The 22,633-nt window shown below is 45.5% G+C and overlaps 3 long non-coding RNA genes across 3 annotated transcripts; all 3 read left to right on the top strand.

The window, feature by feature from the left end:
• Positions 1 to 3,075: 3,075 nt before the first annotated feature.
• Positions 3,076 to 6,686, top strand: LOC132074386 (uncharacterized). The gene is made up of 4 exons (XR_009418607.1): positions 3,076 to 3,312; positions 3,937 to 4,000; positions 4,698 to 5,658; positions 6,253 to 6,686. It is a non-coding gene; the product is annotated as an uncharacterized LOC132074386 (long non-coding RNA).
• A 12,062-nt stretch (positions 6,687 to 18,748) lies between these two features.
• On the top strand, positions 18,749 to 20,455 carry LOC132074388 (uncharacterized). The gene is made up of 3 exons (XR_009418609.1): positions 18,749 to 18,994; positions 19,619 to 19,682; positions 20,380 to 20,455. It is a non-coding gene; the product is annotated as an uncharacterized LOC132074388 (long non-coding RNA).
• Positions 20,456 to 20,486: 31 nt separating this feature from the next.
• On the top strand, positions 20,487 to 22,368 carry LOC132074387 (uncharacterized). Its single transcript, XR_009418608.1, has 2 exons — positions 20,487 to 21,340; positions 21,935 to 22,368. It is a non-coding gene; the product is annotated as an uncharacterized LOC132074387 (long non-coding RNA).
• The last annotated feature ends 265 nt before the right edge of the window (positions 22,369 to 22,633 follow it).

The raw sequence follows: 22,633 nt of genomic DNA, 5'->3' as shown, positions 1-22,633 counted from the left end.
TTCCCCAGGATCTGCCATTTTACCTCAAGGAGCGGCAGCCAGAAGATGTGTCACAGCACGTTCTTCAGCATCTCGAGTAAGGGCCGCAGTGAGCATTTAAGTGGAAAGATTGTGTGAGCGTGTGTGAGAGCACGTGGCTGTGTCTGTCTGTGTCTGCTCGTTTCTGCGTGTGTGAGTGCATGCTGACTGGATTTAACCTTGTGTGTGTGACTTTTGCTTTCCAGGTTTTGCAACTCCTTGTTAAATTTAGAATAAGAAATCCCCAGCCGGGTTGTATTGCATGAACTGACATGATATGTACCGATTTTGGCTTAAAACCCAGAAAACCAGACGAAGATGAGCAGGAAAAAACCAGAAAAAAACCACATGATGGACAAGAAAAAAACCCAGAAAAAGCCCAGGATGGGCAAGAAAGCAACGAGAAAAAAACCCCAGAAAATAATCCCAGATGGGCAAGAAAAAAACGTAGAAAAACCCCAGAAAATCACCCAAGATGGGCAAGAAAAAAACCCAGAAAAAAACCCAAAAAAAAACCTCTGAGATGGGCAAGAAGAAAACCAGAAAAAAGTCTGAAGATGGGCAAGAAAAAACCCAGAAAACACCCAGAAAAAAATCGCAACCCAAGTATAAATATAGAAATGTTTGTCAAGTATATGCAAATATATAAAGAAATGTTAAATTATTTGAAATATAAAATAACATAAATATAACATTTATACAGTATTACTTGTGTTATGGATCATATTGATTTTTATTTATTTCCTATAATACACTACAATATTTATATCAATTTTACATCTATCATATCTATCATTTGTTATATGTTATACCAGATTGATATACTCTAGGTTTTTTTAAGTAGTTTAAAATAAAGGGGATTTTTTTTTTTATTTGGCAAAAGCAGGTGTTTTAGTATAAACATTATAAATACAAATAATATAAAGGTAGAAATCTAAGAATAGAAATAGATCATAAATAGCTGAAGGTTAATATAAAAATTAAAAATGTAAGAAAAAATAAGTTGTACCAGTAGATATGGTACATAATTAGGAAAATAATTTATCTCTTATTTGAATAGGATACATGTTATACATAATGATTAATATAATACTTAAGTATAAACTGCAAATATAAATGTGAATATAGTCATGAGCGCTATAAATATAAAAATATTTCAATGTAGTTTAAAAGAATAGAGCTTTTTTGTATTTATTTAGTTAGGATGGGATTTGTATTTTAAATAGTGAAAGCATGATAGAAATGTAATTTTAGACATAGGAATATGCAATCAATGTGGAAAGATATTTATAAAAGCACAAAATATAAGTAAATATAAATAATAGAAATAGAATAATGTTATATAAATTACATGCTACATCAATGTCCACTATAGCTATGCATGTGAATATAAATACGAAAAATGGAAATAAAAAATTTATTTAAACATGGCTTTAAAGCAAGGGGCCTTGTTTGATTCTGGTGGGGTAAGAGGCAGGTTTTTGGCATTTATTTCAGAGCAGTTTTCGGCGGGGGTCGCCCCTGTTCTTTTTTGCCACCTTGCCTGCCCGCAGCCCCGAGGCGCGCTGCGCCCCCGGCTGGGGCGGGCGGCAGTGCTGCCGCCTTGTGGACAGAGCGCGGTACTGCAGCCCTGCGCCGAGAGGCCGCCACCTTGGGAGTGGCGCGTCGCGGATGTCGCGGACTTTTGGTTGACCTTCTCAACAGGGCGGCGAAAAGGGCGGGGAAGTGGAGGACCGGGGTGGGTGTCACTGGACTGCCTGCATGGAATACCGACCCCGGCGCGGCCCCGGTGGTATTTTCTGTGACGTTTCAAGTGTACCCGACACATGCTGTGGTCTCAGCGGCGCCGCGGGCGGGCGTATTTCGGCGGGTTTGTGACAGGCATGTGGGGAAACGCCTCGCTGTGCCGGGGTCCTCTGACAGCCGCTTTCCCGCCCTGAGGGAGCCGAGCCGGGCCGAATAGTTCCGAAGAGCCGAAGAGCCGAGTGTGGGCGAAAACAGCCGAGTTTCCCCGAAGAGCCGAGTGTAGCCGAAAACAGCCGAGTTTCACCGAAGAGCCGAGTGTGGCCGAAAATAGCCGAGTTTCACCGAAGAGCCGAGTGTGGCCGAACACAGCCGACTTGAGACGAAGAGCCGAGTGTAGCCGAACACAGCCGACTTGAGACGAAGAGCCGATGATAGCCGAGTGTAACCGATAGCCGACTGTAGCCGACATTGGCCGCATTTAGACAAAGAGCCGAATATGACCGACTTTAGCCCAACCGGGCCGAGTTCAGCCGAAGAGCCGGAAAAGCCGAATTTAGACGAAAAGCCGAACCGAAACGATTTTACACCTAAGCCGAACCAAGCCTAATTTAGCCGAGTTTATTTAAACAGAACCGAACGACGCCGCAGCACTCTGCCTGCAGAGCGCCGGTGCAGACGGCAGGGGGCGGTGTATAAAGCGAGTATAAAATATCAACTGTATATAAGAAGGAATAAAAAGCTCTGTGTCATGTGCAGCAGTAGAAAATTTCAGGCTCCCAGGGAATAAATAGTTTTCTTTCAATCATTATAGTTTTGGGGTTTTTTTTACTCCCAGGTAGCCTGAAAGTTACTACTGCTGCTTTTTGATTCTAAAGCTAGGAAGGAAAACCAAGATTACAAATACAAGAAAAAGAAAGGGAAAGGGAAAGGGAAAGGGAAGGGGAAAAAAAGGAAAGGAAAGGAAAGAAAGCAGGAGAGCAGAAGGGAAGGGAAGGGAAGGGAAAGGGGTGAAAAACAGCGTTAAAAAAAGAAAAAGAGTTGGAGGGGAAAAGAGAGGGCATTCGGGAGGAGCGGTCCTGCCTCAGGTCCTTCCCCGCCCTGGGGCGAAGGACCCGTTTGATGCCCGGGAGGGACTGCAGCTCCCGGTGGCGGGGGACGGAGCCGTGGCTGTCAGCCCGAGACTCCAACTCCCGGCAGGCCCTGCTGCCGGCGCGGCGTGTGACGCAACGGCTATCGCGGCACATGAGTGGCTACCAGCCCGAGACTCCAACTCCCGGCAGGCCCTGCTGCCGGCGCGACGTGTGCCGCAACGGCCGACGCTGCCCGGGATTGTTCTCTAAATCGGCAGTAAATACAGCTGAGTAAAATTAGCTTGGTTTTCTTCCTTCTTTTTTAACTGAATTGTTTTTATTAAAAATACTATTTGAATATGTAGAAAAAGTGGGGATGTCCTGTACTATATCCTAGCTTTTCTTGTTTATAGGGTGCTCAGAAAACATGCGTCCCTTAGAGTCCCTCAGAAAGGTTCTCAGTGCGATCTCTACCAAGGTAAGTATTTACTAATAAGTGATCCCTTTAGATATTTGCCTGTGTACCTTTTCCTGTAATTCAGAGCTTGCGTTCTGTGGGTTTTATGATAAACCTGTAAAATATGTAAGAATGCTTTTGCAAGTCTGAATCGTTGAAGGCAGCAGTAAGTGGATTTAGAGCCTGTTCTTGACCAGACAACGGGAAAAAGTGTGACTTTGATGCTGAACTTGTTTTTTTCATTTTTCATTTGACTTGTCTGGAATGATTTAGGAATAGAGAGAGCTAGAAAAAGAGAGAAATAGAATTGATTATGGAGCACTCCTCAAATGCTCACCACGATTCAGTGTAGAGCCGAAGTGAAGGGTGATGGAACAGAGCTCTGTGCTTTAGAAGGAAATAAATTTAAACCTGACCTCCGCACAGAGTCTCACTAACTTCTTTTGTTTTAAAATACAAAATATTATTAGGAAGTGTTGGAAGTTAGTGTTTTGGGAAAGAAACGGCAGTTCCACAGAACATTCCATTTAACAGAGGCTCTGGGAACGATTCATGTTGTAACTGCTGTCACTGCAATCAGTTGGTGGTTCAGCCTTGAAATGTGCACTTGCCCTTCTATAAAGCACTGTTTTGTTTGCCTTTCAGTGCTATGAGTCTTGATAAATTGGAGAAGAGCCCAAGAGAAATTTTTCATCCCTTGATATAAAAGGTAGGAAGTGACTTTTTTTGGTTTGGTTCTTTTTCTTTATTATTTCCTGGAAATAAAAGTAATTAAGTATAGGTACTACTGGTTTGTTTCTTCCAGTAGCAGATGATAACAATAGCAGTAGTAATAGTAAAAATAATAATAGAAATAATAATAATAGCAATGTAATACTACCTAAACTGTCTTTATCCATTGAACTGGCCATTTCAAATCAAAACTTCTAAACACAAATCAAACCATCATCCTCGTAGAATCTTTCACAGCAGTGGGCTATAGATCCTGGTTTTGTTGACAGGATTTATTGGTTCTGGAATAGCAAGAGGGAAGTACAAGCCTAACTACTTCTAGCTCACAGACCCATCCAGTGAATACTGCTTTGTGTTTTGGTGGGCTTGTGATGACTTTGAAATCAATTGCTCATTCCAGTAAAAAAAATTAATGTTTTTTTGAACCTGACAGCAGAAATAACTTTAGGCACCAACTTAATAATAACAGATCACCAATTTAAGTTCATAATTTTATGCTGTACTATCAAAGTTTAAAGGTAAATTTTTACTTATTAGGAGATGGTATAAAGTGTATGTTCCAATGTGTTGGATGTATGCAAAGGTACATACGTACCCGAAAGTCCTTAGAGGAAACAAATTTTTACGTCTGCTGTTTGATTGTTTATCATACAATATTTGGTTTTATTTCCCAGGGATCGGTGAATTTTAACTTTGGAGTCCTCTGTGCTAAGGATGCTCAGCCTACAGATGATGAAATGTTCAGTAATGGCGAGTTTTTCACCTTCTCTTTAATTGCTATGCTGATCTGAATAAGAAAAAAACAAAAGCAAGAGAAAAAAAAAGGATGGTTTATTATTTTTTACGCTGTTATGTTTGTTTCCTCAGTATTTGCTGCAGCTCTGCGAACCCAAGCTTTGGGTTCCTTCTGTCCCACTGGGAGTTGCCCAGTTTGGTTGCATCTGGTGAAATTCACCCTGAGACCTTACAGAGCTAGCTCAAACTACGTGAGAGCCATTTGCAGTTCTCTCCAGACACCTGGAGAATGGGTGATGTTTCTGAGGGTCTGGCAAGTATACTTGTATCAAAACTCAGTCTGTGAAATTTCTGGGGAAAACCCTTCTGTGTCCTGAAGGGTTCAAACTCTGGTGAGGATCCAGTTATCAGGTGCTCACCTGGATGGTTCCAGCTCTTAAAGTGAACACTTGTACTCTTACCCTGTAGTTTACATCTATTGTATTTTTGTTATTTTGCAAGATTTTACGGCTTTGCAAAATATTGTGCGTTTCACTCTTTGGAACCTCTCAGATGGTTCTTTGGTGCAGCACCACCTCATGGGACACTTGGCTGCCGTCCTGAAGGGGTTGGTCGCTAGAATTGTAAATCCTGGAGAGTTTGTAAGTCTTCTGTCCCCAGGGAGGTACCATGCTTTGTTTACTTTTGTTCTGTTTGTTAGGCGCTGCTTCTCATTGGAAGTATGAATTTCAAACTACCCTGTTCTTATTTTAACTGTTTTCCTGGTTCTCTCCCTACGGCAGGGAAAGACTCTCGTATCCTTGTCGTCGGGCTCGGTGCTGTCCAAGAAGATGCAGAGACTAAAAAAATCATAAGAAGCAAAATATGACTGCAGGGAAAACAAGCTGGAGAGAACAAAAGGTGATATTGTTATCCTTACCCTGTATTAGAAACATCCGCTGTGCTTTGATGCTGGCAGCTGCCAGGGGCTTGTTAGCTCTTTGTAGGCAGGTGTAGGTGTTCACTTGTAGGTTTTTTCTCTGGACAAGTCAATTCAAACTTTGCTAAGCTTATATTTGCAAATTACTCTCTAGCACAGTCCAGCATGACATTTTTGAATGTTGTAAAAATACCATGTTACTTGGAAATTGCTAATGATGAGAAGCTTTAGGGAAAAATAAGATGTCAGGGTTGGGAGATGTGAGAAGAATTTTGAGGGGATGTTAGACTGAAATAAAGCACACTTGAAGCTGGACTGGCACGCTGGCAGATCCCCTATTAAACAGTAGCGCTGAGATTAGCCTGGGGGTTGCCCATTGTTTCTGTAGAAATCAATGTTTTCTGGTCTTCAGAGGTAAGCTGCTTTGAAAAGCTGGAAGGCACAGCATAGTGACAATCCGTGTGCTTCGCATTAAAAATAGATTTCAGAAGGGTCCTAGGCTTTTGTCTTTTCCTAGAAGTCGATGTAATCCTATTGAGGAGTTTTTAATTCTGTGCTGCCATGTCATCGATCAGGGCCCTGTCGTACTAATCATCATACAGATGCAAAACAAAAAATCAGACCCTGTCCCGACCACTTAGAGCCCAGAACACGATTTCCTCAGGCTGCCATTTGTGTGCCATCGGTACTCACCACGGAAGCGAGCTGGGGATTGTTGCACCCGTTGGGAACAAACCGCTTCTCGTCACACAGAAATGGAATTGGGACGACGCCTCAGCCAGCCTCTCTCTCCTGAATCTGCAGCAGAGCAGTTCCAGTCCATGCGGGCAATCCAGTTCCTGACGATCTGAGCGCACGGAGCAGCGCTCAGCTGCTGTGGGGGGCTCAGGGAGGGCAGAGTGTGCATTGTCATCTTCCTGAACCTACAGACGCGAATCAAAGTGAGAAGCCACAGGGTGGAAATCAGTCGCATATATGCTAAATAAAACTTGCAGGTTTTTTTTAAGAATTGTTTTTGCTTGTTCTTTGTTGTGCTTCTGTGCTTAGAAAACCTCCCTTTACAATCAGTTCAATTCATCAATTGAACCTTTGTTTGCAGACTCTCACTGAGCAGAATTTGTTGCAGACTCAGTGCACGCTGTGCAGGCCTCCCGGGAGTGTGAGGAGCTCATGTGTGCTACTTTTTGCTTTAGGACGCTCTGAGGTATTTATTCCTTTTGGGATACATGATGAGAATTCCCAAGAGAGGTAGTTATAAGGTATGACATCGGGAAAAAGCCTGTGTGGTTGGAATGTTGTTGCTGTCAAAAGTTAATTTTTTCTTAGCCAGTAGTTAGCTTTTTGCTTTATTTTTGTGGTATCAATATTTTATTGTTTAAAAAATTCCTTCAAAATAACTTCAGTGGTCGCCCACCAGTACCTTGTTCAGATTTGCCTATTTGCTTGTAGCTGAAATGTTCACATCTTGTTTATCATTCTATTTAAGAAACTGCTGCCCAGCCAACTAATAACTGAATATCCATCTGTCTAGGACACGGGGAGAGGATTTAGGTAATGTCTTTATTTCCAGAAAAAAGTTCCAGTGTAGTTTCTAAATAGAGGAGAAGGGGGTGAAGACTCGGGGCTCTGATGCCGTTGGGGCACCCCAAGGTCCCCAGGAGAGGGGGCCCCACTGCGGTGCAGGAGCAGGTGTGTTCTCATGTAATATTGAACAAATTATAAATATAAATATGAAAATTATAAACATGAAAATATTTTTAAAATACTTAAATAAAGCGGGTTTTCTTTATTGGTCAATAGGCAGTGTTTTGATTGTAAAAATTATAAATGCAAATAATATAAAGGTAGAAATCTAAGTTTAGAAATATATAATAAATACATACAGATAAATATAAAAATTTAAAATATCAGAAAAAATTAGTTGTAGCAGTAGATATTATACATAATTTAAATAATGATTTAAATCTATTTTAAAATTTTATATATATATCATTATTAATGCAATACATCCAAAGAAACGATAAATTAAAATATGAATGTATAATTATACAAAGTATAAATAAAAAATATTTCAGTATCCTTTAAAAGAAGGGTTTTTTTATTTATTTGGTTAGAGACGGGGTTTTTATTTGGAATAATGGAAGTATTATAGAAGTATAAAATTAAATATAGAAATATACAGTCAATATAGAAAGATATTTGTAAAAACACGAGCGAACGACGCCTCCTTCGGCCGAACCAAGGCGAGACCGGCGGAACCTGACGGCCTCGAGCGAACCGAGGCCAGGCTTGCGAGGCTGCCTGAACGGAGCCGAGCTCAGCCGAACCGAGCCCGCTGCTCTCGTGCGCGCTAATTAGCGCGAGTGCGGTCACTGCCCAATGAGCTCCTGTGCCACGCCGCGCTCCCGATCGTGTCCGTGCGATGGCCGGGCCGCCCGCGGGACGCGGCAGCAGGAGAGCCCCGAGCCGGGCGAGTTTAACGTGAGGCGGCGCCGCTTGCCCGCCGTCAGGGAGCCGAGCCGAGGCGAGCTCAGCCGAACGCGGAGAGAGCGGCTCCGAGTTGGGCCGAAGCGAGCCGAGCCGCGCCGAGGGCAGAGAGCGGCTCCGAGTTCGGCCGAAGAGAGCCGAGGCGCGCCGAGCGCACTGATCGGCTCCGAGTTCGGCCGAGGCGAGCCGGGCCGCGCAGAGAGTGGCTCCGAGTTCGGCCGAAGCGAGCCGAGCCGCGCCGAGCGCAGAGAGCGGCTCCGAGTTCGGCCGAAGCGAGCCGAGCCGCGCCGAGCGCAGAGAGCGGCTCCGAGTTCGGCCGAAGCGAGCCGAGCCGCGCCGAGCGCAGAGAGCGGCTCCGAGTTCGGCCGAAGCGAGCCGAGCCGCGCCGGGCGCACAGAGAGCGGCTCCGAGTTCGGCCGAAGCGAGCCGAGCCGCGCCGAGCGCAGAGAGCGGCTCCGAGTTCGGCCGAAGCGAGCCGAGCCGCGCCGAGCGCAGAGAGCGGCTCCGAGTTCGGCCGAAGCGAGCCGAGCCGCGCCGGGCGCACAGAGAGCGGCTCCGAGTTCGGCCGAAGCGAGCCGAGCCGCGCCGAGCGCAGAGAGCGGCTCCGAGTTCGGCCGAAGCGAGCCGAGGCGCGCCGAGCGCAGAGAGCGGCTCCGAGTTCGGCCGAAGCGAGCCGAGGCGCGCCGGGCGCAGAGAGCGGCTCCGAGTTCGGCCGAAGCGAGCCGAGCCGCGCCGAGCGCAGAGAGCGGCTCCGAGTTCGGCCGAAGCGAGCCGAGCCGCGCCGGGCGCACTGATCGGCTCCGAGTTCGGCCGAAGAGCGCCGAGGCGCGCCGAGCGCAGAGAGCGGCTCCGAGTTCGGCCGAAGCGAGCCGAGGCGCGCCGGGCGCAGAGAGCGGCTCCGAGTTCGGCCGAAGCGAGCCGAGGCGCGCCGAGCGCAGAGAGCGGCTCCGAGTTCGGCCGAAGCGAGGCGATCCGTGCCGAAGGGTCGAGTCCAGCCGAATGCAGATGACAATGGCCGAGTTTAGCCGATTACAGCCGAGTTTAGCCGAGCAGCTGTGAGCCTTGCACGCTTGAGGTGAGCGTGCATCGTTGCCGGCCTGGGATTGAGTGAAATGCACTAAGGAAACCAGCTCTGGGGAGGGAGGCAGGGAAATCCTCTCTTAACGTTTACCAATTCGTCCGTCAAACTCATCACGGCAGGACAGAGTGAAGACTGAAAGTGTAAGAAGATGTGGAGGGAAACAGAGAATCTGGCAGGAGCATCGAACGCACAAGTGCACGAATTTTGCTTTTTGCTTGGATGTAAACTCAGAAGTTGTAAGGAATTTGGGAAGGAGAAGGGACATTTCAGAAGGAGAAGTTGTTGTTGGAGTCCTGGCAAAAGCTTTAAAAAAAAAAAAAAAAGTGGTTTCTTTTTTCTTCACTATTATATTCTTTGGTGGTATATGGTGTGCTGTTTTATTTCTTGGTGTTATTAGCTCTGTGTAAATTGTTTATTGAGTCAAGCTAACTTTGCATGGGTTGTTTTGTATTTGAGGTAGGATCAATTTCAAGAGGTTTCTTTCACAGACTTCTGATAGGTATTACTGGGATTTTGGTTTTGTTTACTGTATGCATAAACATAGAGATTTGGTAGGGCCAGCTGGGCTGCTGGAGTTTTGGGTGTGAATTTATTAGATGGCTTTTGTTAAACACAGAATAATTATGTAAGGTAACAGCAAATTACCCAATTACCCAATTGATCTAGCTATGTAACCTTACCACAAAGTTTTATATCTTGCCAGTTTTCTGTTCTTCTGCTCCAAGTAGTTGTTGCAAAAAAAGAAAGCACTGTTCCTTTTCTGAAAAGTTTTCTTCTATAACAAGCCCTTTACTGCCCTTGAATGTGAGTCAGAGGAGCCAAACAGCTGCAGCTGTTCTGAGGGCTTGGTGGGATTCGCCCCCTCCCTTTTCCTGGGTGGCATGGGAACGAGAGGCGGGCACAATCAGGGGTATATTAACCCCAGCCGTGGCTGAGGGGCTTCATTCCCTCTCTGGGATGTGCTGGGTTAAGAGCTCTCCTCATTTCAGTGAAGAGGCTTTTTCAGCCCGTCTCAGCATCTTTTCAGCAGGTGTTTCTGGGCATCTAAAGCACAGAGGCTTGGAAGATTCTGTGAAGAAAACAGCATGGAATACAGGGAGTATTTAGGTTTGTGATTTTGGGTTTTGTGTTTAGGAGTGGTAAGGTGCTTTTGTAATTTTTAGTTTTGCTCTGGTTGTTTTTTTGGTTGGATTTCTTTTGGTGGAATTTTTGGTTTTTTTTGGTTTTCATTTTGGGGTTTTTAGTTGGTTTTTGTGGGGGTTTTGGATTTTTTGATGTTTTCTGTGGTTTTTTTGTTTCTGTGGGGAGTTAGGTGTTTTGGGATTTATTGTTTGTGTGGGTTTTGTTTGTTTGGTTTTTTTTTCTTTGTTTGTTTTTGGGATTGGTTTTGTTGGGTTTTTTTTGTTTTGTTTTGTTTTTTTTTAATTGAGGAGTGCAACTCCCTGAAATTCCAAGCTGTGTCAAGCACAACATTTTATTCAGCAGATTGATCATGTCACAAGAGGGATCCGCCCAAGGTCCAAGATGATGTTTGAGATTGAGGCTTCAGGTGAGTTGAGGATTGTGATTGGGAGAGGGAGGGTGAGCAGTTAGGAGTTCTTGGGAGGGAGTTTGCAGGCAGCAGGGTGAGAAAGGGTCTTTATTTGTTTATTTGAGGCCTCCCCCACACAAGGCTTCTCAGAAGCCTAGCAGAGGCATTCCCATGTCTTACAGCACACAAGGTCATCCACTGCACTCAGGGGAATGCCATTTAACTTTGCCTTTCTCTAACCCAGGTGCCACTCCTAATGAAGGCCTTGGAATCATGATGAAGCTGGAGCCTGAAGGAGCCAGGCACACTCAGGAGAGGGCAAGTAGCTGCCTTGGTGGGATTTGGCCCACATAACTCTGGACTCATACTTTGGTTTTGGTTTTCTTTATTGTAGCTCACCGAGAGGCTCACAGGCCATCACGAGGCCCTCCGAGGCAGACTCATTTCAGGTGCAGCGTGGATTCCCCTCACCGATCATCCAAAAGATAAGTCGAGGGCCTTGGCCTGGAGATGAGAGAATAGTGGGTTGGGAGTTCTTGGGGCAGATTTGAAAATTGGCAGCCGGAAAAGCAATCTTCTCCAAGGGCGTCTTAGGACAGCTAAAGGGAGAGGCTCTCCTTTTGATGGCAGCTTTCAGGCGGGCAGTGCAGAACAGCTCCGGTCTGTGTTGTGTTGTCCAGTGTTCTGTGTTCCCTAGTGTGTCTTTGGGGTCCCTTTTGCCTTCTCCCCTTGAGACCCTCACCACAAGCATGATGTGTCGTGTTTCATGTCCCCCCTGTTTGCCACGTTCTGTGTCACGGGTGTGTGCACACATTTTTTGCCGGAGCTGTTCTGCCCTGCCGCATGGCCTGCTGCAGTAGGAGAAACCGTGGGGCGTTGGAATTTGTAATGCTGGCTGTACTTGGGCTCTAGATGCTATTCCTAGATTGACATAAGGTGTTTGCACCTTTTGAGTTATCCTGGTGGTGTTTGGCATATGTTGTAACTTTCTTTCAGGTGCAGACGCATTCCATGTGTGGCAGGGGGTCAGAGTTAGGAGGTGTCGGGCCTTCTTAGGAGTGCGGTGAGTAGCTGAGTGGTGGGGTTTTGGCCGATGCGGTGCCAAGATCAGGGACTGATGTTTGGTTCTCTTTACTCTAGCTGTCTCAGAGACACCAGCCCAGTGCCAGCAGGACCTTCCCAGCTGACGAGGTGGCCTTTCTTTGCACCTGACAGGGACCAGCATCCCCAGATGTCTGAGAGATAAGTAGAGGGCTGTGACCCACAGAGGGGATGAAAGCAGGGTGCTGGTTTGGGAATTCCTGGGAGGGGGTTTTGAGTCCAGTTTTGGGGGGGGGGGGTGTGGTGTGTTCATGAAGTGGCCCCTTAGGCCCCATAAAAGCCAAGTCTCACTTTTGATTGCAGTGCTGAGGTGTGCAGCAGGGCAGAGCAGTCCCGGTGTGCATCGTGTCACTTGTCTATTGTGCATTATGTGTTGTTTGTGTATGCCATATCTTTCACTTAGGGGGGCCTGTGAGAAACCCTGGCATCATTGTTAGCCTCTGTGATCTCTGCACTCCTTGGCCTGGCGCCCAGGCCACAGAACTTTTGACTAGGGAGCTCAGACAAGCATCAGACTCTCTTCTCTCTTTGGAAGCATCCAGTCAGACGTCTTTTCAGGTCTTGTTCTGAGCTGTATGGACAGCTGTGCCCCACCTGGATCCATTATGGTGGATTAGGACTTGTAATATTACGAGGTTAGGTAGAGGATTTTGACTGTAGGATTCCTAGGCATCCGTCTTTGCTGTTCTTGGAATAAATCATTCAGTTATCATCTTCTTCCTTCAGAGTTCTCTGAGCCTCATCAGCTCACCATCGGTCTCAGCTCGGTCATCTCCTTTTGCATTCTCTCAATCCTTGCAGCCATTTTCCTTGCCAAGAGATTTCTGTCTGTGTCTTGTGCCTATTGTTTGTCACGTCCTGTCCTGTGTCACGGGTGTCTGCACACTTTTGGGATGGGGCTGCTCTGCCGTGCTGCACAGCCTGGTGCGATAGGAGAAGTCTTGGAGACTTGGAGTTTGTAATGTGGGGTGTAGTTGGACTCTAGATGGGATTTGTAGATGGACACAGGACATCTGGAGCTCATCAGTTATCCTGCCACAGTGTGACTCTTGTCCTAACTTTTTTTTCAGATTCAGATGGATTAAATGTGTGCCAGAGGGCCCCATCCCGGGCGAGGGGATTGCCCCGAGCCGGTGAGGCCCCATTTGTCTCTGCAGCAGAAGTGTGTATGGTGACTGTGTTACAGCTCTGTTCTTTGTCTTTCTTTTCAGGATGTCAATCTGGATGCCAGCAGTCAAGGTGAGCAGTGGAGAGAATTGGCTGTTATTGCTCAGCTCTCAAGCACAACAATTTTTCAGCAGATTCGTCGTGTCACAAGAGGGATCTGCCCAGTGTCAAGGATGATGTTTGAGATTGAGGCTTCAGGTGAGTTGAGGATGGTGCCTGGGAGAGGGAGGGTGATCAGGTATCCAGTTTAGGAGTTCTTAGGAGGGGGTTTGCAAGCAGCAGGTTGAGAAAGGGTGTTTATTTGAGGGCACCCCACACAAGGCTGAGAAGCCTAGCAGAGGCATTGCCATGTCTTAGAGCACACAAGGTGATCCACTGCACTCAGAGGAATGCCATTTAACTTTGTCTTTCTCTAACCCAGGTGCCACTCCTAATGAAGGCCACAGCCTTGGAATCAGGATGAAGCTGGAGCCTGAAGGAGCCAGGCACACTCAGGAGAGAGCAAGTAGCTGCCTTGGTGGGATTTGGCCCACATAACTCTGGACTCATACTTTGGTTTTGGTTTTCTTGATTGCAGCTGACCGAGAGGCTCACAGGCCATCACAGAGCCCTCCAAGGCAGACTCATTTCAGGTGCAGCGTGGATTCCCCTCACCGATCATCTAAAAGATAAGTCGGGGGCCGCGGTCTGGAGATGAGACGATGGGAGAGTATCAGGTTGGCAGTTCTTTGGCCAGATTTAAAAATTGGCAGTGGGGAAAGCAATCTTCTCCAAAGGCCTCTTAGGACAGCTAAAGGGAGAGGCTCTACTTTTGATGGCAGCTTTCAGGCAGGCAGTGCAGAACAGCTCCGGTCTGTATCCTGTTGTCCGGTGTGCTGTGTTCCCTAGTGTGTCTTTGGGGTCCCTTTTGCCTTCTCCCCTCGAGACCCTCACCACAAGCATGATGTGTCGTGTTTCATGTCCCCCTGTTTGTCACTTTCTGTGTCACGGGTGCGTGCACAGATTTGTGCCAGAGCTGTTCTTCCCTGCCGCATGGCCTGCTGCAATAAGACGAACCATAGGGAGGGGGAATTTGTAATGTTGGCTGTACTTGGGCTCTAGATGCTATTCCTAGATTGACATAAGGTGTTTGCAGCTTGTGAGTTATCCTGGTGATGTTTGACATGTGTTCTAACTTTCTTTCAGGTGCAGATGCATTCCACGTGTGGCAGAGGGTCAGGGTTAGGAGGTGCCGGGCCTTCTTAGGAGCGCGGTGAGTAGCAGAGCGGTGGGGTTTTGGCCGATGCGGTGCCAAGATCAGGCACTGATGTTTGGTTCTCTTTAATCTAGCTGTCTGAGAGACACCAGCCCGGTGCCAGCAGGACCTTCCCATCTGATGAGGTGGCCTTTCTTTGCACCTGACAGGGACCAGCATCCCCAGCTGTATGAGAGATAAGTAGAGGGCCGTGACCCACAGAGGGGCTGAAAGCACGGTGCTGGTTTGGGGATTACAGGGAGGGGGTTTTGAGTCCAGTTTGGAGGTGGGGGGGTGTTAATGAAGTGGCCCCTTAGGCCCCATAGAAGCCAAGTCTCACTTTTGATCACAGTGCTGAGGTGTGCAGCAGGGCAGAGCAGTCCCGGTGTGTCTCGTGTCACTTGTCTGTTGTGAATTGTGTGTTGTTTGTGTATCCCATGTCTTTTACCTTAGGGGTGCCTGTCATTAATCTTGGCATCATTGTTAGCATCTGTGATCTCTGCATTCCCTGGCCTGGCACCCAGGCCACAGAACTTTTGACTGGGGAGCTCAGACAGGCGTCAGACTCTCTTCTGTCTTTGGAAGCATCGCATCTGATGTCTTGTCAGGTCTTGGTCTGGGCTGTATGGACAGCTATGCCCCCACCTGGATCCATTTTGGTGGATTAGGACTTGGCGTAATATGAGGTTAGGTAGAGGATTCTGACCGTAGGATTCCTAGGCATCCATCTTTGCAGTTCTTAGAAGAAATCATTCAGTTATCATCTTCTTCCTTCGGGGTTCTCTGAGCCTCATCAGCTCACCATCAGTTTGAACTCGGTCATCTCCTTTTGCATTCTCTCAGTCCTTGCAGCCATTTTCCTTGCCTAGAATTTTCTGTCTGTGTTGTGTCCCCGTTGTCTGTCCTGTCCTGTCCATCCTGTGTCACGGCTGTCAGCACACATTTGTGCCCGAGCTGCTCTGCCCTGCCGCATAGCCTGGTGCAATAGGAGAGGGCCCGGGGATTTGTAATGTGCAGTGTGGGGTGTAGTTGGACTCTAGATGGGATTTGTAGATGGACACAGGATATCTGGAGCTCTTCAGTTATCATTGAACCGTCTGACTGTTGTCCTAACTTTTTTTTCAGATGCACCTCCTCAGATGACTGCAGTAGTTGTGTAGGTTCCTTCTTCTGAAAGGGAATAGGGCGCAAGAATTCATCTTCCAGAGAATTTTTGCAAGTCCTGGCTTGTATTGTATCTGCCTATGGTGGCTTATGTTCTATGTACCTATACATCTGTCTTCTATTGGATTTTGGGTAGAAAATTTATCAGTCCAGAGAGGAGACAAGTCCTAGCTGTCAGATAGCCACTCGTTGACCCTTCCTGTCGTCTCACAGGTCCCCGAGGCTGCTGATTTCCCCAGGATCTGCCATTTTACCTCAAGGAGCGGCAGCCAGAAGATGTGTCACAGCACGTTCTTCAGCATCTCGAGTAAGGGCCGCAGTGAGCATTTAAGTGGAAAGATTGTGTGAGCGTGTGTGAGAGCACGTGGCTGTGTCTGTCTGTGTCTGCTCGTTTCTGCGTGTGTGAGTGCATGCTGACTGGATTTAACCTTGTGTGTGTGACTTTTGCTTTCCAGGTTTTGCGACTCCTTGTTAAATTTAGAATAAAAAATCCCCAGCCGGGTTGTATTGCATGAACTGACATGATATGTACCGATTTTGGCTTAAAACCCAGAAAACCAGACGAAGATGAGCAGGAAAAAACCAGAAAAAAACCACATGATGGACAAGAAAAAAACCCAGAAAAAGCCCAGGATGGGCAAGAAAGCAACGAGAAAAAAACCCCAGAAAATAATCCCAGATGGGCAAGAAAAAAACGTAGAAAAACCCCAGAAAATCACCCAAGATGGGCAAGAAAAAAACCCAAAAAAAAAACTCTGAGATGGGCAAGAAAAAACCCAGAAAAAACTCCCAAGATGGACAAGAAATAACCCAGAAAAAAATTCGAAGAAGGGCAAGAAAAGACCCAGAAAACACCCAGAAAAAAATCGCAACCCAAGTATAAATATAGAAATGTTTGTCAAGTATATGCAAATATATAAAGAAATGTTAAATTATTTGAAATATAAAATAACATAAATATAACATTTATACAGTATTACTTGTGTTATGGATCATATTGATTTTTATTTATTTCCTATAATACACTACAATATTTATATCAATTTTACATCTATCATATCTATCATTTGTTATATGTTATACCAGATGGATATACTCTAGGTTTTTTTAAGTAGTTTAAAATAAAGGGGATTTTTTTTTTATTTGGCAAAAGCAGGTGTTTTAGTATAAACATTATAAATACAAATAATATAAAGGTAGAAATCTAAGAATAGAAATAGATCATAAATAGCTGAAGGTTAATATAAAAATTAAAAATGTAAGAAAAAATAAGTTGTACCAGTAGATATGGTACATAATTAGGAAAATAATTTATCTCTTATTTGAATAGGATACATGTTATACATAATGATTAATATAATACTTAAGTATAAACTGCAAATATAAATGTGAATATAGTCATGAGCGCTATAAATATAAAAATATTTCAATGTAGTTTAAAAGAATAGAGCTTTTTTGTATTTATTTAGTTAGGATGGGATTTGTATTTTAAATAGTGAAAGCATGATAGAAATGTAATTTTAGACATAGAAATATGCAATCAATGTGGAAAGATATTTATAAAAGCACAAAATATAAGTAAATATAAATAATAGAAATAGAATAATGTTATATAAATTACATGCTACATCAATGTCCACTATAGCTATGCATGTGAATATAAATACGAAAAATGGAAATAAAAAATTTATTTAAACATGGCTTTAAAGCAAGGGGCCTTGTTTGATTCTGGTGGGGTAAGAGGCAGGTTTTTGGCATTTATTTCAGAGCAGTTTTTGGCGGGGGTCGCCCCTGTTCTTTTTTGCCACCTTGCCTGCCCGCAGCCCCGAGGCGCGCTGCGGCCCCGGCTGGGGCGGGCGGCAGTGCTGCCGCCTTGTGGGCAGAGCGCGGTACTGCAGCCCTGCGCCGAGAGGCCGCCACCTTGGGAGTGGCGCGTCGCGGATGTCGCGGACTTTTGGTTGACCTTCTCAACAGGGCGGCTAAAAGGGCGGGGAAGTGGAGGACCGGGGTGGGTGTCACTGGACTGCCTGCATGGAATACCGACCCCGGCGCGGCCCCGGTGGTATTTTCTGTGACGTTTCAAGTGTACCCGACACATGCTGTGGTCTCAGCGGCGCCGCGGGCGGGCGTATTTCGGCGGGTTTGTGACAGGCATGTGGGGAAACGCCTCGCTGTGCCGGGGTCCTCTGACAGCCGCTTTCCCGCCCTGAGGGAGCCGAGCCGGGCCGAATAGTTCCGAAGAGCCGAAGAGCCGAGTGTGGGCGAAAACAGCCGAGTTTCACCGAAGAGCCGAGTGTGGCCGAAAACAGCCGAGTTTCACCGAAGAGCCGAGTGTGGCCGAAAATAGCCGAGTTTCACCGAAGAGCCGAGTGTGGCCGAACACAGCCGACTTGAGACGAAGAGCCGAGTGTAGCCGAACACAGCCGACTTGAGACGAAGAGCCGATGATAGCCGAGTGTAACCGATAGCCGACTGTAGCCGACATTGGCCGCATTTAGACAAAGAGCCGAATATGACCGACTTTAGCCCAACCGGGCCGAGTTCAGCCGAAGAGCCGGAAAAGCCGAATTTAGACGAAAAGCCGAACCGAAACGATTTTACACCTTAGCCGAACCAAGCCTAATTTAGCCGAGTTTATTTAAACAGAACCGAACGACGCCGCAGCACTCTGCCTGCAGAGCGCCGGTGCAGACGGCAGGGGGCGGTGTATAAAGCGAGTATAAAATATCAACTGTATATAAGAAGGAATAAAAAGCTCTGTGTCATGTGCAGCAGTAGAAAATTTCAGGCTCCCAGGGAATAAATAGTTTTCTTTCAATCATTATAGTTTTGGGGTTTTTTTTACTCCCAGGTAGCCTGAAAGTTACTACTGCTGCTTTTTGATTCTAAAGCTAGGAAGGAAAACCAAGATTACAAATACAAGAAAAAGAAAGGGAAAGGGAAGGGGAAAAAAAGGAAAGGAAAGGAAAGGAAAGAAAGCAGGAGAGCAGAAGGGAAGGGAAGGGAAAGGGGTGAAAAACAGCGTTAAAAAAAGAAAAAGAGTTGGAGGGGAAAAGAGAGGGCATTCGGGAGGAGCGGTCCTGCCTCAGGTCCTTCCCCGCCCTGGGGCGAAGGACCCGTTTGATGCCCGGGAGGGACTGCAGCTCCCGGTGGCGGGGGACGGAGCCGTGGCTGTCAGCCCGAGACTCCAACTCCCGGCAGGCCCTGCTGCCGGCGCGGCGTGTGACGCAACGGCTATCGCGGCACATGAGTGGCTACCAGCCCGAGACTCCAACTCCCGGCAGGCCCTGCTGCCGGCGCGACGTGTGCCGCAACGGCCGACGCTGCCCGGGATTTTTCTCTAAATCGGCAGTAAATACAGCTGAGTAAAATTAGCTTGGTTTTCTTCCTTCTTTTTTAACTGAATTGTTTTTATTAAAAATACTATTTGAATATGTAGAAAAAGTGGGGATGTCCTGTACTATATCCTAGCTTTTCTTGTTTATAGGGTGCTCAGAAAACATGCGTCCCTTAGAGTCCCTCAGAAAGGTTCTCAGTGCGATCTCTACCAAGGTATGTATTTACTAATAAGTGATCCCTTTAGATATTTGCCTGTGTACCTTTTCCTGTAATTCAGAGCTTGCGTTCTGTGGGTTTTATGATAAACCTGTAAAATATGTAAGAATGCTTTTGCAAGTCTGAATCGTTGAAGGCAGCAGTAAGTGGATTTAGAGCCTGTTCTTGACCAGACAACGGGAAAAAGTGTGACTTTGATGCTGAACTTGTTTTTCTCATTTTTCATTTGACTTGTCTGGAATGATTTAGGAATAGAGAGAGCTAGAAAAAGAGAGAAATAGAATTGATTATTGAGCACTCCTCAAATGCTCACCACGATTCAGTGTAGAGCCGAAGTGAAGGGTGATGGAACAGAGCTCTGTGCTTTAGAAGGAAATAAATTTAAACCTGACCTCCGCACAGAGTCTCACTAACTTCTTTTGTTTTAAAATACAAAATATTATTAGGAAGTGTTGGAAGTTAGTGTTTTGGGAAAGAAACGGCAGTTCCACAGAACATTCCATTTAACAGAGGCTCTAGGAAGGATTCATGTTGTAACTGCTGTCACTGCAATCAGTTGGTGGTTCAGCCTTGAAATGTGCACTTGCCCTTCTATAAAGCACTGTTTTGTTTGCCTTTCAGTGCTATGAGTCTTGATAAATTGGAGAAGAGCCCAAGAGAAATTTTTCATCCCTTGATATAAAAGGTAGGAAGTGACTTTTTTTGGTTTGGTTCTTTTTCTTTATTATTTCCTGGAAATAAAAGTAATTAAGTATAGGTACTACTGGTTTGTTTCTTCCAGTAGCAGATGATAACAATAGCAGTAGTAATAGTAAAAATAATAATAGAAATAATAATAATAGCAATGTAATACTACCTAAACTGTCTTTATCCATTGAACTGGCCATTTCAAATCAAAACTTCTAAACACAAATCAAACCATCATCCTCGTAGAATCTTTCACAGCAGTGGGCTATAGATCCTGGTTTTGTTGACAGGATTTATTGGTTCTGGAATAGCAAGAGGGAAGTACAAGCCTAACTACTTCTAGCTCACAGACCCATCCAGTGAATACTGCTTTGTGTTTTGGTGGGCTTGTGATGACTTTGAAATCAATTGCTCATTCCAGTAAAAAAAATTAATGTTTTTTTGAACCTGACAGCAGAAATAACTTTAGGCGCCAACTTAATAATAACAGATCACCAATTTAAGTTCATAATTTTATGCTGTACTATCAAAGTTTAAAGGTAAATTTTTACTTATTAGGAGATGGTATAAAGTGTATGTTCCAATGTGTTGGATGTATGCAAAGGTACATACGTACCCGAAAGTCCTTAGAGGAAACAAATTTTTACGTCTGCTGTTTGATTGTTTATCATACAATATTTGGTTTTATTTCCCAGGGATCGGTGAATTTTAACTTTGGAGTCCTCTGTGCTAAGGATGCTCAGCCTACAGATGATGAAATGTTCAGTAATGGCGAGTTTTTCACCTTCGCTTTAATTGCTATGCTGATCTGAATAAGAAAAAAACAAAAGCAAGAGAAAAAAAAAGGATGGTTTATTATTTTTTACGCTGTTATGTTTGTTTCCTCAGTATTTGCTGCAGCTCTGCGAACCCAAGCTTTGGGTTCCTTCTGTCCCACTGGGAGTTGCCCAGTTTGGTTGCATCTGGTGAAATTCACCCTGAGACCTTACAGAGCTAGCTCAAACTACGTGAGAGCCATTTGCAGTTCTCTCCAGACACCTGGAGAATGGGTGATGTTTCTGAGGGTCTGGCAAGTATACTTGTATCAAAACTCAGTCTGTGAAATTTCTGGGGAAAACCCTTCTGTGTCCTGAAGGGTTCAAACTCTGGTGAGGATCCAGTTATCAGGTGCTCACCTGGATGGTTCCAGCTCTTAAAGTGAACACTTGTACTCTTACCCTGTAGTTTACATCTATTGTATTTTTGTTATTTTGCAAGATTTTACGGCTTTGCAAAATATTGTGCGTTTCACTCTTTGGAACCTCTCAGATGGTTCTTTGGTGCAGCACCACCTCATGGGACACTTGGCTGCCGTCCTGAAGGGGTTGGTCGCTAGAATTGTAAATCCTGGAGAGTTTGTAAGTCTTCTGTCCCCAGGGAGGTACCATGCTTTGTTTACTTTTGTTCTGTTTGTTAGGCGCTGCTTCTCATTGGAAGTATGAATTTCAAACTACCCTGTTCTTATTTTAACTGTTTTCCTGGTTCTCTCCCTACGGCAGGGAAAGACTCTCGTATCCTTGTCGTCGGGCTCGGTGCTGTCCAAGAAGATGCAGAGACTAAAAAAATCATAAGAAGCAAAATATGACTGCAGGGAAAACAAGCTGGAGAGAACAAAAGGTGATATTGTTATCCTTACCCTGTATTAGAAACATCCGCTGTGCTTTGATGCTGGCAGCTGCCAGGGGCTTGTTAGCTCTTTGTAGGCAGGTGTAGGTGTTCACTTGTAGGTTTTTTCTCTGGACAAGTCAATTCAAACTTTGCTAAGCTTATATTTGCAAATTACTCTCTAGCACAGTCCAGCATGACATTTTTGAATGTTGTAAAAATACCATGTTACTTGGAAATTGCTAATGATGAGAAGCTTTAGGGAAAAATAAGATGTCAGGGTTGGGAGATGTGAGAAGAATTTTGAGGGGATGTTAGACTGAAATAAAGCACACTTGAAGCTGGACTGGCACGCTGGCAGATCCCCTATTAAACAGTAGCGCTGAGATTAGCCTGGGGGTTGCCCATTGTTTCTGTAGAAATCAATGTTTTCTGGTCTTCAGAGGTAAGCTGCTTTGAAAAGCTGGAAGGCACAGCATAGTGACAATCCGTGTGCTTCGCATTAAAAATAGATTTCAGAAGGGTCCTAGGCTTTTGTCTTTTCCTAGAAGTCGATGTAATCCTATTGAGGAGTTTTTAATTCTGTGCTGCCATGTCATCGATCAGGGCCCTGTCGTACTAATCATCATACAGATGCAAAACAAAAAATCAGACCCTGTCCCGACCACTTAGAGCCCAGAACACGATTTCCTCAGGCTGCCATTTGTGTGCCATCGGTACTCACCACGGAAGCGAGCTGGGGATTGTTGCACCCGTTGGGAACAAACCGCTTCTCGTCACACAGAAATGGAATTGGGACGACGCCTCAGCCAGCCTCTCTCTCCTGAATCTGCAGCAGAGCAGTTCCAGTCCATGCGGGCAATCCAGTTCCTGACGATCTGAGCGCACGGAGCAGCGCTCAGCTGCTGTGGGGGGCTCAGGGAGGGCAGAGTGTGCATTGTCATCTTCCTGAACCTACAGACGCGAATCAAAGTGAGAAGCCACAGGGTGGAAATCAGTCGCATATATGCTAAATAAAACTTGCAGGTTTTTTTTAAGAATTGTTTTTGCTTGTTCTTTGTTGTGCTTCTGTGCTTAGAAAACCTCCCTTTACAATCAGTTCAATTCATCAATTGAACCTTTGTTTGCAGACTCTCACTGAGCAGAATTTGTTGCAGACTCAGTGCACGCTGTGCAGGCCTCCCGGGAGTGTGAGGAGCTCATGTGCGCTACTTTTTGCTTTAGGACGCTCTGAGGTATTTATTCCTTTTGGGATACATGATGAGAATTCCCAAGAGAGGTAGTTATAAGGTATGACATCGGGAA

The sequence above is a fragment of the Ammospiza nelsoni genome, chromosome 6 (genome assembly GCF_027579445.1).
Source record: "Ammospiza nelsoni isolate bAmmNel1 chromosome 6, bAmmNel1.pri, whole genome shotgun sequence".
NCBI classification, from domain to species: Eukaryota; Metazoa; Chordata; class Aves; order Passeriformes; family Passerellidae; genus Ammospiza; species Ammospiza nelsoni.
This window is presented reverse-complemented; position numbering and strand designations above follow the sequence as displayed.